Source organism: Theropithecus gelada, chromosome 7b (genome assembly GCF_003255815.1).
Source record: "Theropithecus gelada isolate Dixy chromosome 7b, Tgel_1.0, whole genome shotgun sequence".
NCBI lineage: Eukaryota > Metazoa > Chordata > Mammalia > Primates > Cercopithecidae > Theropithecus > Theropithecus gelada.
In genome coordinates, this window is record NC_037675.1 from 61,471,787 (window position 1) to 61,479,896 (window position 8,110).

At 36.2% G+C, this 8,110-nt stretch overlaps 1 protein-coding gene across 1 annotated transcript in view; it reads left to right on the plus strand.

Annotated features, from left to right (window-relative positions):
- Nucleotides 1-8,110, plus strand: part of PCNX4 (pecanex 4) — a 77,852-nt gene that overhangs the window by 44,137 nt on the left and 25,605 nt on the right. The window lies entirely within an intron of this gene.

The window sequence follows — 8,110 nt, forward strand, 5'->3', positions numbered from 1 at the left end:
CTACCAGTTACTAATGTCTTAAGGTATATGAACTGAAGAGGAGATGGGAAGAAAATTTTTATAATATGATCTGAATTTTATTTTCATTCTCTTCTTGCTTAGGAACGTTTTACAGATACATGTAAGGGGAATTAACAATGAATCCACATCAGTTGAGAGATCAGTTTCCTCTACTTCTTACTTAATTTCCAATGAAATCGGTAGGAGCCCCCTAGATTTATAATAATGTATTCTCTTTAGAAATCATTCAAATTATATGAAATGTACCAGTTAAGCTGATATTAATATTCCATTTATTTAGTATGTGGACCAGTTCACTCTAACAATGTTAAAGGATAACTTTTTGGACCAATTTTCAGTTAATGAATTCAAGAGATTTGTATATTTATCTTTTATTTGGAGGTAATATAGTACAGTTACTAAGATAAGATTTTATATTACTCTTGAGTTCACATCTCAGACTTATGATTTAATTTACATGATTGAGATTTACTAGCTGTATACCTTTATATCTTTGTCATGTAGAAATATTTTCTCATGTCATTAAAAGTACTTTGTAATTATCACCTTTTTTTTTTTTTCGAGACAGTCTCACTCTGTCGCCCAGGCTGGAGTGCAGTGGCACGATCTCGGCTCACTGCAACCTCTGCCTCCCTGGTTCAAGCAATTCTCCTGGCTCAGCCTCCTGAGTAGCTGGGATTAAAGGCACGCGCCACCATGCTGGCTAATTTTTGAATTTTTAGTAGACGTGGGGTTTCACCATGTTGGCCAGGATGGTCTCGAACTCCTGACCTCATTCTCCACCCACCTCGGCCTCCCAAAGTGCTGGGATTACAGGCGTGAGCCACCGTGTCTGGCCGTAATTATCGCTCTTAATGACAGCATAAAATTCCATTGATATTATTTATTGGATTACTATCCCCCAAATAATGTAAATTTTCAGTTGTTTAGAGATTTTCACTATAATAATAATAATGCCAAGCTATGCCTTCCCTTAACCTTGCATCCTCCTCAAACTATTCTCATATCTCCATTTCATTCATGGCCAAGTTTTCTCTTTCATTTACTTGTCAAACCATTCCAATCTGGATCCCATCTCCATGACTCCCCCAAATTAAAAAAGAAAAAAGTTTTTATTAAGGTCACTATCGACCTTTTTATTGTCAAACCAGCTAGTAGTAATTGACACATTTGACTATTCCTTGAATCAGCTTTTGTGTTTTCTTTTGGACTTTCCTGATACTACATTATCTTTGTTTTCTTCTTATCTTCCTAGCAAATCCTCAAACATCTTTGCTGCCTTTCCTCTTCTACCTGACCTCTAAATTTTAGAATTTCTCTCCAGTTGGTTCTAGGCCCCCCTTTGTATTTCTGCAATCACCATAATCTCATCTACTTTAAGACTTGAAATAGCGTCAATAAGTTGATGATGATCAAATATATGTACCTAACCCAACCTCTCTTCTTACACTGAACCTGTATATATCACTTACTTGATATCTTCACTTAGTATATTAAAAACTGACTGTTAGATTTTGAAGGGAAGGCGAGGGTTAAAGAAAGACACACACAGAAAGAGGATAGCTTGACAGCAAATGCAGGCTTTACGTCCAGCATAAAACCTACAGAAGTGGGGGACCAGCTTAATACCAGAGCCTACCACTGCTTCCAGGCTGGGTGTACTTATAGGCATGGGTGTGAGGGGTCTGGGCAGTATGGCTTGCTGCCCAGCAGGATATTGATAAAATGCTCCCATGATGAGGTGGTTCTGGCCCTTGTTCTAGCAGGATGTCATCATGGTATTCCTTGGAACTTTGCCCAGCAAGATATAGGGATATTTCTTAGGTTGGGCCTTTTTCCACCTTGTGATCAGGTAGTTAGGCAGGATGTTTCTCACTGCCCAAACCCCTGTGAAATGTTTCACTTTGATTAAGGTCTGCAAAATAGCGAGGAGCTTACAAAATGGTGCAGTTTGGACTAACACTAACCTTACTGAATTTTCCCTAAAACCTTTTCTACTTCCAACTTTACTGGAAGTAGAAAAGGTGCATTCATACCAACTATTTCAGAGAGCTAGAAAAGCCAAGCAAAATAGTATTTTTAAATCTGCTTAAAGACATTAGAAAACCAAAAGACAGTGAAGAATAACATCACTAAGATCTAAGACAGAATGAAACTTAGATGCCTGAGCTCAGCATTTGGGCTGCTTTTCTTGTAGGAGATATGCCAATTCAGGATAAGGTGGTTGTGAGTCTGAGACACTAAGTAACACTTATGACAGCCTTGCTGCTGAGTTAGAGGGACAAAAACTGGAGACCAAGGCTCTCCAAGGAAGTAGGGAAGGGGAAAGGAACCCTAGTTAACTGACCATACATTGGGTTGTGTCCCCAAGGACCATATCCAAATCGTAAGGGTGAAGAAAAACCAGATGCAGTTAGGATCTTCTCACTTCCCAAAACTGGATTAAGGTGACCCTTTGTCCGCTACCCAGAGCAAATGTAAATCCTCTCTGATCTTTTGAGTTATTTTTATAACTTTTCACGTTTAGTATTGGAAAGTTATTTAAGGTATCTGAGGAAACAAGGCAACGTGATCAAAATCCGAAAGAAGCAACGGATGATAGGACCGAGCCACAGGGGACCCAGATAATGAGCTACACAACACAGGGTCTAACATTACTATCTTTAGTGTGTTTAAAGATCTAAAACACAAGATTGAGAATTTCAGCAGAAAATCAGAAACTATATAGAAGAATCAATCAAGTCCCCAACTTAAAAGTACTTTAATCAAGTTTAAGAATTCAGTGAATAGGCCGGGCGCGGTGTCTCATGCCTGTAATCCCAGCACTTTGGGAGGCTGAGGTGGGTGGATCACGAGGTCAGGAGATCAAGACCACCCTGGCTAACACAGTGAAACCCCATCTATACAAAAAAAAAAAAAAAAAAAAAAAGCCGAGCGTGGTGGCAGGTGCTTATAGTCCCAGCTACTCAGGAGGCTGAGGCAGGAGAATCACTTGAACCCAGGAGGTGGAGGTTGCAGTGAGCCAAGATCATGCCACTGCACTCCAGCCTGGGTGACAGAGCAAGACTCAAAATAAATAAATAAAAGGATTCAGTGAATAGATTTGATAGAAACTGGATACAGTGAAGTAAGAATTCGTGAACTAAAAGTTATGTCAGAAGTAAATACCAGATATGAAAAACTAAGACACAAAAGAATGGAAGATACAGTAGAGAGAATAAGAGACTTAACATGAGGAGATCTAACATACACATAACTGGATTTCCAGAAGGAGAAGAGAGAATATGACAGAAGCAACCTGTGAGGAGATAATGACTGAGAATTCTCCAAATTTTTAAAAGACATGAAGACTTGCAAGATCAAAGCATGATAAATAAAAACAAAATTACACCTTAGCACATCCTAAGAAAAAATAAAACACAAAAAGAAAATCATTAAAGGAGCCAGACAGTGATAAAAGACATTACTTTTAAAGGAGCCACAGTTTTATTAAACTGACAGCTAACTTCTCAACAGAAAATATGGGAACCAGAAATCAATGGAATGATATTTTCAAGTTACTGAAAGAAAATATCTACAATTTTAGAATTCAATACCCAGCCTTTCCCCAAAAACAGTTCTTGAAGAATGAAGGCAAAGACACGTTCAAACACAACAAATTTAATAGCAGATTGTCATTAAAGGTAATAATAAAGGGGATTCTTCAGACAGAAGGAAAATGATCCCAGAAAAGGGTTATGGATAAAGGTAGGAATGAACAGTAATTTTAAAAAATAATATACAGTTTAAGGAATATTAACTATATAAAATAGTCTTCAAGGTTAAAATAAATAATGTTAAAACGTGACAATAATATATACATTTGGTCCAGGAATTCTAAGGTCCTTACAATTATCAGAAAGATTATAAGTAATATTAGACTGCTGTGTCATCTATAGGGTAACCACTAAAAGAACAGCAAAAAGCAAAATAAATCATATAACTACAAAGCTAATACAGGGCGAAAGTGGAATAATCAAAAAGGGAGAGAAAATATAGAACAAATAGGACAAATAGAAATCAAATAGATTAGGAGGTTTAAACCTAAATATCAGTTACAACATTTATATGAATAGACAGTGTACCAATTAAATGCAAAGATTATCAAAGTGAAAAGAAAGAAAATCCACAAAGTACCTTTATGCAAGAGATGCCTTAAGTATAGGAGTACAAGGGTTGGAAGTAAACAAGAATGGAAAAAGTTATAGTATGAAATACAAAAACAAAAACGATAGGGCAGGAGGTATGGTGGCTATTGCAATATTATTTAATGTTGACCTTAAGGTGAAAAGTATTGTAAAGAGAGACAATTTGTAATGATAAAAGATTTGATTCACCAGAAAGTTTCAACAGGTCTAATATTTTAATGATTTAACAATATAACCTCAAATATATAAGCTTAAATGAACAGAACTAAAATGAGAAAAGACAAATCTGCATTCCCAGGTTTTAATATACTCAGTAACAGAACAGCAGCCATGCAAAAATATGTAAATATGTAAAGATTGGAATATTTTAAAACTTAACCTACTTGGCATATATAAAACAATACCCCCCAACAACTGCAAAATACACATTCTTTTCAAATGCAGGTGGAATATTTATCAAAACTGACCATATTCTAAGTCATAGAGATGGAATATATTCTTTGGTCATGTTCATTCACTTAGAAATCAATAATAATTTCAAAAACAGAAAAATTCTATTAAGTCCATTAATTAAGAAATACACTTCTAAATAACTCATGGATCAGACAATAAATTACAATGAAAATTAGAATATATTTGAACTGAATAGTAAAAGTGCTACATGTCAAAACTTATGGTAGACACCTAAAGCCATGCTTAGAAGGAAATGTATAATCTTAAATGCACATTTAAAAAGATTGAAAATGAACCTAGTAGTTATCTCAAAAAATTCTAAGAATAGCAAATTAAACCTGAGGAAAATAAAGGAAATAAGATAATAAAGAACAAGAATTAATAGAGTGGAAAATGAAGATAAAGTTGGATCAACTAAACCAAAAGTTGATTCTTTGAAAGGATAATTGATAAGTGTCTGGTAGACTGAAAAAGGAAGAAACAACCAATATCAGGAATGAAAGGATATTACAAATCCTACGGTCATTTGACAAAATATGTGCATGACTTCAAGCCAATAAATTGGAAATTTTAAATGAAGTGAACAAATTTTTTAAAATATGGAAGAGCCAAAATTGACAAATGAAAAAATAGAAAATTTGAGTAGTTCCCTATCTGTGAAAGAAATGGAACCTATAGTTACTTTATTTGCTTTTCCATAGTGAAACAACAAGCCTAGATGGATTGATTCATCAATGGAAAAACAATCTTAAATTCTCACAAAGAGCAGCAGAAATGCAGGAACCCTCCCCAACTCATTTTATGATGCCAGAAAACCTAGATACCAAAACCTGGCAGAGACTTCCTGAGAAAGAGACCTATTTCATTCCCCCCAACATCAGTGCAAAAATCCCGAACAAAATATTAGCAAACTAAACTACACACATACACACACACCTACACACACGGAATAATAAATCACAATCAAGTTGGGTTTCTTCCTGAAAAAGTGAAGTTGGTGTGATGGTTGCAAATCAATCAATATAATTCAACACATTAACAGAATGAAAGGAGAAAAATAATATTTCAGTAGATCCAGAAAAAGTATTTGATAAACCAGTATCCACTCATAAAAAGTTTGCTTTTTAATATTCATCTTTATTATTCTTATCCTGAGTATGCACATAAGATGTTCTGGGTCTGAGATAGATTTATTATTACTCAGGGTAAATAAGTGCACCTGCCCACCTTCACACTAGTCCATATCCCCCAGAGCAACCTGATAAGAACTTATGGGATTTTGGCTGTGTAAGTGGCCAAATACTGCCTAGGCAAGGGACAGGGAAAATTAATTTTCCCTACTTATAAAGACGAAAGAGGCAGCTGTCCTCTTCCCTGCCTGAAAGGGTCTCCTTTTACTCTAGTCTTGTGGTAGACAGTGTCTCTCCAAAAGCCAGATAGCCAGCCCCATGTGTCTCCTAGAGCTGTCTCCTACATCCCTAGGAAGATAGCATATTAGAAATGAGGAAAGATCTCAGCACAATAAGCTAAGTTCCCACCACAAGAAACAAGAAAAAGAATAGCAAAATAAACCCAAAGCAGGCAAAAGAAAGGAAATAACAAACAGCAGAAATCTATGAAACTGAAAATAGAAAAATACATAAACAAAAAAACTGGTTCTTCGAAAAAACATCAAGAAAATCCATAAAGCTGTAGAAAGATTGACAAAAAGAAAAGAACGCAAATCATCAAGAATGAAATGGCAAATATCACTACAAATCAGGCAGTCATTAAAAAGATAATGAGAAAATGCTGTAACTTTCAGCTTATACACTTGACAACTTAGAATAAATAATCTGATTCTTGAAAACCGCAAACTACTAAAACTCAACCAAGATGAAATAATCTGAATATCCTATAACCATTAAAGAATTAAATTCATAATTTAAAATCTCCTGATAAAAGAAATCTCCAGACCCAGATGCCCTGGCTTCTTTGAGGTTCTTCCATGTTGTTGCATGTATCAATCATTCATTATTTTTATTGCTGAGTAGTGCTGCACTGTATAGAATGTAACACAGTTTGTTTATACCATTCACCTGTTGGTGGACATTTGTTGGTTCCAGTTTTGGGCTATTATATAAAGCTGCTATGAGCATTCATTTACAAGTCTTTATGTGGCCATAAGCTTTCATTTCTCTTGGGCAAATACCTAGGACTGGGCTGGCTAAATCATATGATAAGTGTATATTTAAATGTTTAAGGAACTGCTAAAAGTCTTTTTCAAATTGATTGTACCATTTGACATTCCTGCCAGCAGTTTATGTGTGCAAAGTCTGTAATTACATTTATGTAAAACTATAAAATGCAAACTAATCCGTAATAATGCAAGCACATCATTGGTTGCCTGGAATGGGGTGGGTGAGGGGAAATGATTACAAAAGGGCAAAGGGAAACTTCTGGGGCTGATACCTGTGTTTACTCTCTTGATTGTGGTTATGGTTCACAAGTGTAGCCATATGACAAAACTTACCAAATTGTACACTTTAAATATGTGCCATTTATCATATATCAATTATACCTCAGAAGGTGTCAGAAGTAACAGGATATTTATATTTAAATCTGCCTTTGAGTTACTGATTGTGACTGAGGTCTCATGTGGCTTACTGGTGAATCCAGTAGCTGAGCAGACTAAAGCTGTCACTTCTGCTAACTCTTTTACCAACTCACCTACTGTCACCTTACACAACCCCAACTGTGTTTCAGCTTTGGACTAATGAACACACCATTTTCTTCCTACTTAAAAAGACCACTCAGGATAATGATTAAGAAATACATCGATGGTGAATAATAAATACTTTCAAAAAAGTTAAATGTGAACATTTGGCTTTCATAGCTCTTGACTGTCTTTGACAAACCTTGACATAAAGCTGCCTTTTCCATCTTGGGCTGTTGACAAAAAAGCCTAAGAAGGAAAGAGGGTGTGTACAGAAAATTACATGCCATAGAAAAATACCATACACAGGCCAGGGGTGGTGGCACTTTGGGAGGCCAGGGCGGGTGGATCATTTGAGGTCAGGAGTTTGAGACCAGCCTGGCCAACATGGGGAAACCCCATCTCTACTAAAAATACAAAACTTAACCGGGCATGGTGGTGCACACCTGCAGTCCCAGCTACTTGGGAGGTTGAGGTAGGAGAATCGCTTGAACCCGGGAGGCAGAGATTGCGGTGAGCTGAGATGGTGCCACTGTACTCCATCTCCAAAAAAAAAAAAAAAAAAAAAGCTATACAGATGAATCTTTAAAGATTTTAATTTATATATACCTCTTCTACCATGCATTGGCTGTCGTAGTTGAACAGACATCAGCAGGCACAATGCTAAGCAGGCACCAGAGATTCAGTGATGAATAAAACAAAACTGACCTGGAACCTGGCTTCCTGAAGCTTCTCTTCATCTGTCTAAATTCCT